This window comes from Trachymyrmex septentrionalis, unplaced genomic scaffold, assembly GCF_001594115.1.
Source record: "Trachymyrmex septentrionalis isolate Tsep2-gDNA-1 unplaced genomic scaffold, Tsep1.0 scaffold42, whole genome shotgun sequence".
NCBI classification, from domain to species: domain Eukaryota; kingdom Metazoa; phylum Arthropoda; class Insecta; order Hymenoptera; family Formicidae; genus Trachymyrmex; species Trachymyrmex septentrionalis.
In genome coordinates, this window is record NW_017305590.1 from 1,115,744 (window position 1) to 1,126,393 (window position 10,650).

The window sequence follows — 10,650 nt, forward strand, 5'->3', positions numbered from 1 at the left end:
TATATATATATATATATGTTTAACTCTTATAGTACATGATGATTTTCCTGTCCTTACTACACACGTTTGTGTTTATTTTTATCAGGAGACACGGTAGTGTCTCGGCGCTAAACCAAGCGCAACATTACCGTTTCTTTACCGGTTACTTTTACCGGTAAAAACTAATAGCAAATCCGATTGGACATATTCAATGCGCACTGATGCATAATAAAGCCGCACAAATGGACGTAAAGATGTGTTTAATATAAACATAAAAATGGTTAAACCGTGAAATCCTTAATATATTTCATTACGCTGTTAAAATATGTTTTATAATTCAAGATATTTGCGCATTTTATTTTTATACTCAGATAAATCAGTGTATAATGGCTTTAATATGCATCAGTACGCACTTCAATTGAATTCGCTGTGATTCTTACACCTTTAAAAAGTATTTTTGTAAGGTTGTGTATAAGAAAATTGGATATAAATGTGTTATAACTAATTATTTGGTTCTAGTAGTTAAAAAAAGAAATATGTAGAATAGGAATTGTGATCTAATTATTTGTATACTAAGAAATATGTTAAATCTTATAGGTCTTGTAAGAATTGAAAATCTATCTTTCCCGAAATAATTAAGAATTTTGTATGATAATGCTCAATCTGTTGTAATAACACGAAATAACAGATATATATTATATATTATAAATTATAGAAGTTTATTAATGAAATTTAATAAACGAATTTATTATTTTTAACTGATTCTGTATAATAAACAGTGCATTAAATAGTTATTTCTACATTTATATTTTTTTATCAAGTAATATATACAATACGAATACAGTAATCCGTTTTACTGTAATTTATAAATTTTTTTCTTTCTCTTCTCTTAATCTCCATTTTGTGCAATGAACTGTAAATAAGAAGAGCAAGATAATCTCATTATACGAAAATTTCTCCAACCTAACGAGTTTTTTTACATTTAATCATCATTCTCTGAATTCTCAGATTCTTGATAAACTTAGATTCGTGACAAATTATCGATATGATAAAATGAAGAGAGAGTACGGAAAGAACTGAATTCACTATTTCTCCACTATTAATGCGAAATTATTAAAAGCCTCTATAAACAGCTTGTATAAATTCTAGTTGCAAATACTATTCGCGAAACATATAATTCAATTTTGCAGTCTCGTGATGTGTCATAAAAAAAAACAAAAAAAAAACATTTAATTGTTGCTCCACGTTTTGCTGCACGTAATGCTCCAAACTTCAATCACATAAAAACCCTGAATTTATCTTTGGAAAAACATCTGAATAAAGAAGTTTATGGCTTCAGATAAAGAACCGGGGGTGAATTTTAACGTTTTGAACTACTATAAAATCGCATAATTGTCGATAACATACGCGGATTCGTCCCGAAGTTATTCAAACGGCGCTTCCAATCGCACGCCTGACTGCATTTCTCTCAGCTTTTTCTGTCTTAGCATCTCTCTCTCCATTCCCGTCCATCCCCGTCGCAACGTCGACAAATCCGCGGGGGACTCTCTGGGATTTGGGCTTTGCGGATTTGCGGCGCGCCACATCGAAGTAGAACACGCTTCTGTGAGGCACGGCATATGGAGTAGTCGAAGCCCACGTCGGATCAGGCAGATTCGTTACTTCGCTTTTTCTCGCCACGCCCGATTCTCAACAGCGAATTTGAACGAAATCGCTGGAAGAGTTTTCTTTGATCGTGTCGGGTCTTGTCCCCATTGGACCGTATATTTCCAAAGTGGAGGTAAAACTTTCCGCCGACCGAAGTTTCTTTAATTTAAAACACTGTTATCGATCGGCGCGCCGTTAAAATTACGCGTATTAAAATATTCCCGATTACTCGGTCGCCGGACGAAAGAAATTGCAGTCGACGAATCAATCGCGCCTGATAAAGAGAATTTCCGAGCCAGTCAATGCGTTCGGATAATTAATCGCAGTTATCGAAAGGCGAAACTCTCTAACGGCTTTCATTTTTGCAGCGTAAGGAAGGGTACCGATGAATAAATTGTAGATATTGGAGAAAGTGAAACTGAAACGACTTGATTGAAATTCACAATCCATTTAATTTTGTAATATATTCTCTTTACGATATCGTTTCTTTACTTCAAAAATGACACAACTAAAAAATTAAGTTTTTCAGAAAAAAGATAAAATATATTTTTTTAATTCAACAGAAAATTATTGACTAATCAAATAATATTGGTGAAATCAATATATTCTTAGAAATATAATCAAATCTTTGTTATTTTTTGTTTTACAACTCTGAAAAAGATATCTTTTCTGAATTACGACGATTTTGATATTCTACAAAATTATAACAAATCCGGAATCTTTTATTAAAAAAGCGACAATCGATTATTAACTCGAAATATCATCAACAGTTTATATTTATTTAGCTTGATCAACTAATATAATTAAATTCAAAATAAAGCAATTTCTTCTTTAATTTTGATCACCAAAATCGTCTTAATTCTCAATGTTTTCTGTGAAAGATTTTCCTTTTTATTTGAAGAAATGATTCAAAATATGTCACTGTTGTAAAAAATAATATGATTTCTTTGAAAATCTCGAGAACGTCACAAATGTTATTTGACGGACGGACTGCGAAATTAAGTTTATTTTTGACGATTAATAAAGTAATCTTTACCTAATTTATTATAATAATTCTAAAATTATTTTCTGAATTGTATCATTTTTTAAATGATGGAATATATAATATATTGTTCAATTTAATAAATTTATTTGTTATCATTTAACAAATTCTTTGGAGATAAATATGCATACACAATTCGTATTTATATGTAAAAATATAAAATTTACCAACTTCGTATATCTTCAATGTTCACCGCACGTGTCTCCAAATGAGACTAACACGCGCAAATTACACCGCATCTGCGAGGTCGCGGGAATTTCACGCGCAAACTGTAAAAATAAATTGGTAGTAGAGAATGTGCTATGTTTCCCGGTTTTTTTTCTCTGCTGTGGGGGGCAGTACCAGTTTATTTCGCTTCGATCGAATTCCGCGATGCTACAGATACTCAGACAGCGGCATTCGCGTTTTCGACCAAGGATTGCATCCCAAAATACCGATACAATTTTTTTTTTTAAACAGACAGTGGGAGGAATTTCGAGCTTTCCAACATTTTTGCTGACGAGGATTTAATTTTGGGGTTTAATAGCGAGAAGCAGTCGCACAATGGCGCGCGGCGATTTTTTCTCGCTAGTCATTCTTGAAATAATTTCCGCGTGACTGTTACACACATCAGTTCGCACGCGGACAAAACACATTCACCCAAATACATCGTACGTGAATTTGGCGTAAATAAGCGGGAAATGGAGTGCTTAAATGCGCGTGGCTATGTTATGCAAGAGGCACCACCGCAGTATTGAAATGTTTCCGCTGGCGGAAATTTGTTTTCCCGAATCTGACCGGAGTTTTGACAAAAAAATTTCGATGTCTATTCGTATATCGGCACGTACGTGGTACGTTTCTCTTCATTCGAGATAAATGCTGAATGCATATACCATTTATTCCAATAGCCTATATCGACATTCGTTAAACATGTTTATCGTAATCGGGCAGTTAAATGCAACGTTAAACAATAGAAGCCATCATATTTTTTTGTGGCACTATATGTTTTAATATTTTATTATCCGTGATGAACTAACAGGAGATATCATTTTTTTTATACATAATATTATACATTCCGTACTTTATACATAATATTATATATTCTGTAATATTCTGTAATATTATAATAAATTACAGAATATATAATATTATAATATTACAATATTATAATATTATAATATTATAATATTACAGAAAGAAAAAGACTTTTCCGTAAAAAGTTTATACATTTTGTTAAAAACATAAACACATAAATTATTATATATTATACTATATATTATATATTAAACTATTTAAAATTAAATAACTGAAAATTATTGCAACATTTATTACTAATATTCACATGTAAGTTCTTATAATTAAAATTAAAATCAAATTGAATTAAATTAAAAATATTAATATTAATAATATAATAAAACCGTAATCTTATAATTTAGCCTTCATAAAAAGAATTCGCAGTATGCTATAATCTACTTGGAAAGTAGTCTGTAACCTATACTCTTTGTGTAAAGACTATATATGTGTAAAGACTTTAAACTTCATAATAATGCTTTTAAAGAATCGACCATTGATCATTTCTGATTACGCGATACATGGTTTAACACGGTAAGCATTTTCTTTTAATTAAACACAGAAGCGTTTTGCAAACGAAAATTGATTACATTGTCTCGATGCACGCGCCGATTGGTCACGAAGACACGATCTCGGTCATGAATAATGCAAATCGTTCGGTAGAATGGTTTTAATGAAACAGCTTTTAATTCCCTAGTAAGGTGTTAGTCGCGTAATAAGGCAAATTAGAATTTCCTCTCTAATTATGAATACTTGATGCAAATTCATGTCTGCATGCGTTTTAATCTATTTGGACGTACAAAATGATTAAAGAAAGCAATTTAATTACTTCGAAATTTATTTCAACGTTACGGAAACTAGGCGTGTTGTTGTTTATATACGTAACATAAAGTATGAAAATGCCTCTGTGCATCCTGGGTGTCTAATTACATATTAATTTTACGCGTCTTGGTGAAGTAATTTCATTTATCGACGCTACTCTGTCAAGCCGTGTTATAATTCTTTCACCCCTCCGGGCGACTTTCCTTACCCCGTCATGTCGGAATGTTGCATAGTCTGCACGTCTTGCAGATCTACCGGGGAGCTTTACATATTTTAACGAAATGTCTTCCGCCATACGGCAACGCCATATGGCTCATGTATTTAATTATTTATTATCCGAGAGTACTTTTGCCTTTGAAGTTCTTCGAGCTAGAATGCCGGTGGCATCGGAGGATGGAAATACTTTCGTATGCCTTATATTTTGCGGAGGCATATACACACTATACTAAAATACATAATGAGAATAAGACAAAATAACGGAAGAGCTTCTCGAAAAAATGAATAATACCTGGATCAAATTTGCGAAAGCTATACTATTCCTATAATAATGCATATTGTCTACTAATTATGCACAATACATCGGTATTTGATGTATCCAGAAGTTACTGCCGGATTCGAAGTACACCGCGCAAAATAATAATTACCCCCCCGTCGAATCAATATTTATTATTTGCATGCACGTGTGCATCGATATGTGCCGTCGAAAAACCAGTTCCATACATTTTGGTTTATAATGAAATAAAGACAGCTGCGCGTTTGCTATCGTTTTTCAATTACAAATTCCGTGCACGGTGCTAGCGAATTCAGCGTTACGAGTAAAATAAAACCATATAATTGAAATATTGATTTTCATGCTGAGTTCGTGAGCTCAACTGGTTATTAATGTTTACGCGCTTACGCGAGATAAAGCTGATCGTTCGATATCGAAATATTTGGGAGTAACATTTTGTCTGCCTATTGTGTAGAAGAATGATCTTTGATATTACATTTCAGCATTTATTATTGATATACCATTTCATTTTTTGAAAAAGTCGACTTTATTGTCCTGACTTTGTTATGCAGTTATTTGTCAGTTCGTAACACATTTAAATTATTATGTAATTAAGTTTTACATTTAATTAGAACATTTCTTTTTGTGCTCGTGCCTTCTAGCTTCATGAATAAAAGAGTTATATTATCGTAATTAGATTCACTGATATTTTTTCAAATTATACTAATTATATAATTTTTTTTTGCCCTCGTAGTAATTGTCATATTAACATTACATAAAAGAAACATTTACGGATTAAAGAGATAATAAATGAAAAAAATATCACGAAAGTGAAGCTTAAAAATTACCGACTATGATCCTGATTTATGTAATAAATCCTACGATAAATATTTTTCTTTTATCGACAATATCGCGGTTGACGGTTTTAATTCGGACTCGCCGATCTGTGAAAGCATGCTCTTGTTTTCGATGTCACAATTTCACACCTTGCGCGAGAATTTCCTGAAAAACAATCGGCACGGATTTTGGATGACGACTGCATGAAAATCTCACATTCAACTCTCTGGCTTTCGAATAGGCTAGCATTTCATCGTGGATGTAGAATGAGTCATGGGATCGGGGGTGAGTCGTAATTCCGTTTGCATTTGGAGGCTCGTTCGGGAATAAAAACAATAAAAAAAAAAGGTCCCTATAAACATGGCCCGGGAAATGCACAGCTCAGTAGGGAGTACTAGGAAAGGACGAGCGAGGACAAGAGGGAGATAAAAAATTATTCTCGTCCTTTTTGACATAGTGTACAATTCTCTAGAAAAAAATCCAAGCTATTATGGGGAATATACGTATGCCTTTTAATGCGTTAGTCAGTTCGAAGTGGCTTAACATACTTTTTCGTGATGCATTTTTATCCAGATTCGTAGGAATTACGGTCGTAAATAATAGCCATACATCGTGTAAAAAAATAATAATTTAGTATGACGAGAAACGGAGCAATATTTGCATTTGTTAACATTGTTATTTATATACATTGTTGTTATCCATCTTGTAATCCATCTTGTAGTTAAGTGCAAGTTTTATTTAATTTCTTTAAATAAATTTAATCATTTATTTAATCAGATAAATACATTTATTTTATTTCAATATATATTTATTATAATCAAAGCAGAACTTTATATACATAATTATCAGTACTTACAGATTTGAATGATTTCGAAAAAATATTTACACGCTATGAAGATGATATTTTTAATAATATTCTCCATCAGGTCAGTTTGATAGCTATTATTATATCAGGAATTAACGCTAAACCGAATGTTATGGCAAATCTTGTAATCAGTGTTTCTTGCGAAGTGCATAACCGCGGTTCTACGATCGGTATCTCAGAAATCCCATAGCTCGCGGCGGCGATTGTACGTCACGAACCGCAGGGAGCTGTCCGTGGGAGATCGGTTGATTCCCCGGGAGGCCGCCAGCCCCCGGTTAGGTATCCCTTCTCCGGAATACCTCGTCCCCGCACCACCGTTCGCTTCCGAGTTCAGCTTTGACTCTCTACTCTCGGCGGAGGTTCTTCTTCCGCCCTCCGCATTCGGCCAAGAGCCATTTCCATCCTGCAAAAGCGCCCGCGCCATGCACGCCACTCGCTCGGAATTTACAGTCCTGCAGATTGTGGGGAAAACAAACGGTACCTCTCTCGGTACTTCTCGCTTGCAAGGCGAACCGTTTCCGTGAAGCCCGCGCATGGAAGTGCTTCGGTGCGATGTACAGTCGAGAGACCTTGAATAGACACGGAGAAAGAAATGCAATCGAGATGCGACGAGCTCTGTAAAATTCAAAGATCGAGCTGACGTTTCTCTCGATTCGACTGCTTCGACGACTTCGTGTCATCGCTACATCTCGCAACGATGATACGATCCACGTATCAGTAAAAAGTGGTGAAGTCAGTAAGCGACTGAGTTATCCTACAGTCCTAGGATTTGTCATGTTACTCGAACGGTAGATCGTTTCCGTCCGCCTCCCTTGTCAGGGCGAAGGGAAAAATAGATCTTTCCCCTTTATTGGCGACTCCGTTTCGCTTTGCTCGATACGAAGAAACTGAGAGAGCGCGCACCGTCGAGCGGCCTTTGGGAAAAGAGCAATCTCGAGTGAAGTTGCAGAAGGGATTGGGAAAAGGAGCGAGGGCACGAAAAAGCTTCGCAAAATTTACAGAAGCTACCGGAGAGAAGCAGCTTCGTTCTCGAGGAGAACGAATGAGCGAAGACGATTGTCAATTAAAAAGGATGAGCTTTCGAAAGTATCGAACGCACTTTCTGCACAACGCATGATTCTTCTAGCTGTTTGCCAGTAAAACGACATACCTACAGCGGCAAAATGGTTTGAGCAGGACAAACGGACTCTCCATTTTGTTACAGGAAGAGAGAAAGAAGAATTGTAGACAAACGAAAGATGAAACGCACCTCTCTTTCATCCTTCCCTTTTATTGTTGAATCTTTTATATTTACCGAATTTACGGCGCTGCAGATTGTAGGAAACAAACGGTCGCTCCGCGCGCTTTCAGTGCTACAGACAGAAAGCTAACCGAGCGTCCTTTGGGAGGACTAAAGCTCGATATCAGCTCGAGAAAAGTGCGCGAGAGTTTCTGTGGCGGGACCGCGCGAGGAAAAATACGGCGACGAACAAGAGATGGGTGTATCGACTTTATGCAATTCAGCGAAAAAATAGAATCAAGAAATACTGAAAGCTCCTTCTTTATCGTGATTTAATTCTTTTTTTTTTATTTACATTCACATCATATATTTATAAACGTAACTGTATGTGTTACACGATGATTTATGCCAGGAAGATTCGAACGATTGTATTTTCGATAGACTCGCGTTTAAAATAATTTTAATCTGAAATTTTTACATTTTATACATTTACATCTGCTAAAATAAATGATTGTAACAATTTGAATTTGAAGATTATAATATTAATAATAAATAGAATATATTAATAAACAGAAAAAATGTTACTTTTATCTCGAATGAGATTAAATGAATAATCAATTTGCAAATGTTTATCATTTTTTAAGTTAAAAAGTAATTGAAAGTAGCAAGCCTTAAGCAAATTTTGGTTACGAACATAAGTATTAGTTTTAAGTTTGATAAAATTATGGTGTCGAAAGTATACTTCTTGTTGAATAGTCTGTGCGTGTTTAATTTATATTATATTTAGTTGCAATTTACTTTATTGCACAAAAATCCATGCGGATTCAAGTTTTAAAATTTAACCTTATTGACTTGGAGTCTGTTTCATCCTTTATATAGCATAGCACGCCCTTTAGTCTTGATCTTCCTCTACCTTCTTCTTCTACCCTGAAACGAAGTTGTCGAGATAGTCCGACCGATAAGAGTTTTAACTTCGCAGGCGAGAGTATTAAAGTATTTGGTTATCAGGCTCGTCTGAGAACTTTCAAGTACTCGGGGCTTAACCTTACCAATCTACAGTTTAGACGCCCGGCTACCGTTTTCTCATTCGAACGTCTTGAAAATTGCGATACGCCCAGAAATCCTCCCGGAATACGGTCTCGTTACATTGTAAATTCGAAAATCTTCGTTTAGCGCCCGGCTGAAAATTACATGGGAGCGCAGTAGCGGTGCTGCATTCGAATGATGAAATTTTCCAATTCACGAACGGAGAGCGTTCAGCTTATGCAAAATATTTAACGGGATGCAGGGCAACAAAACATTTCGCAGTTTTGCGAGATGCGTTTCAAGATCAACATATTTTTACCCTCAAACAGCCAGACGAAGATGTCGGTGATTCTGTGGCACATTTATTAAGCTGCGAAACTGATTTTATCTTCTATCAAAGAGATTAATATATTAGCGACAGTATACGTGTGATACGCAATAAACAATTAATCACGTACAATAACGCAGTTAGTCGCGACAATGTATTGTTTCCCGATAACCAATCAAGCAGGTAGAGAGTTCGGAATTTGCTATCAGTCTATCCAATTAGCGAACAATTGGCCAACGTTTCTTGTTAACCTACTGAAATCCTTAAAAAAAAAATAGTCTAATGAGAAACTCGATTCTAACTCATCTTACTCGCGATAAAATTCCAAATCACGATATGCACGCATATTTACGTGTCGCGCTGAAGAAATCATACGCGTGTTAATTGTGTTACAGTTTCGTGCTTTAAATCTGAGAACTTATCGCAATATCGCACACTAATCATTGTGCTTTGTGAAGGTGCATTATATTGAAAGAATGAAGAAGAAATTATTTTTGAGATTTTTTGTGCAAACCGTCTTATATAACGACGGTATTACGCTGTAAATTCATGGCCGTTTGCATGTAGACAATAGAAACGTTATTTAATACCGCGCAAAAATGGATCTTTAAATCGCTGAAGCCTGCCCGTGCCGTGCCATCTCGCGCGTACATACGTGCGTCTATAGGGGACGATAAAAATAATGTATGTACGAGGTAAGGCAGTAGAGGTATTACTCGCGCGTGCAACTTCGTATTAATTCATAAATGGTTGCGACACGACAAGGCTACCTCCCCGAATGAAAGAACGGACCCGGCGCATTTTGTCTCTCCCTCTCGTTGTATTAACCCCCGGTGTTATGTCACTCGAGAGTACACTTCCTACGAATACGGCATGACGGTGAAATTCGCGAGGATCCTCTCAACGAACCGTGTAACATTGCTCTTAGGAATGCGCGAATATTAAAGCATAAATTGTGAGCCGCGTGCAAGATGCGTGAGGAAGAGAGATGCGTTTTGTTTCTGTATTATGCATTATATCTCCCGCGCAAGTCATGTAATGCTGTAATGTTGGAAACACTCGTAACTCTAATTTCCTTTTGCGGTTAAGATAATAAAAACACTATGAACTTATAACTACATTTAGACATTGCGCTTGGTCTTTTCAACCTTATTCGCCATAAGCAAAATTCGTTTTGCTTCTCTCACAGTAAATTTATTATTACGATCATATTTTAGATCGTGCATGTGAGAACGCAATCGATAAATTAGAGGTTTATACCGATCAAAACTGGATCTTTAATGTTTAAATAATTCAATGTGAATTATATATATATATATATATATATATATATATATATATATAT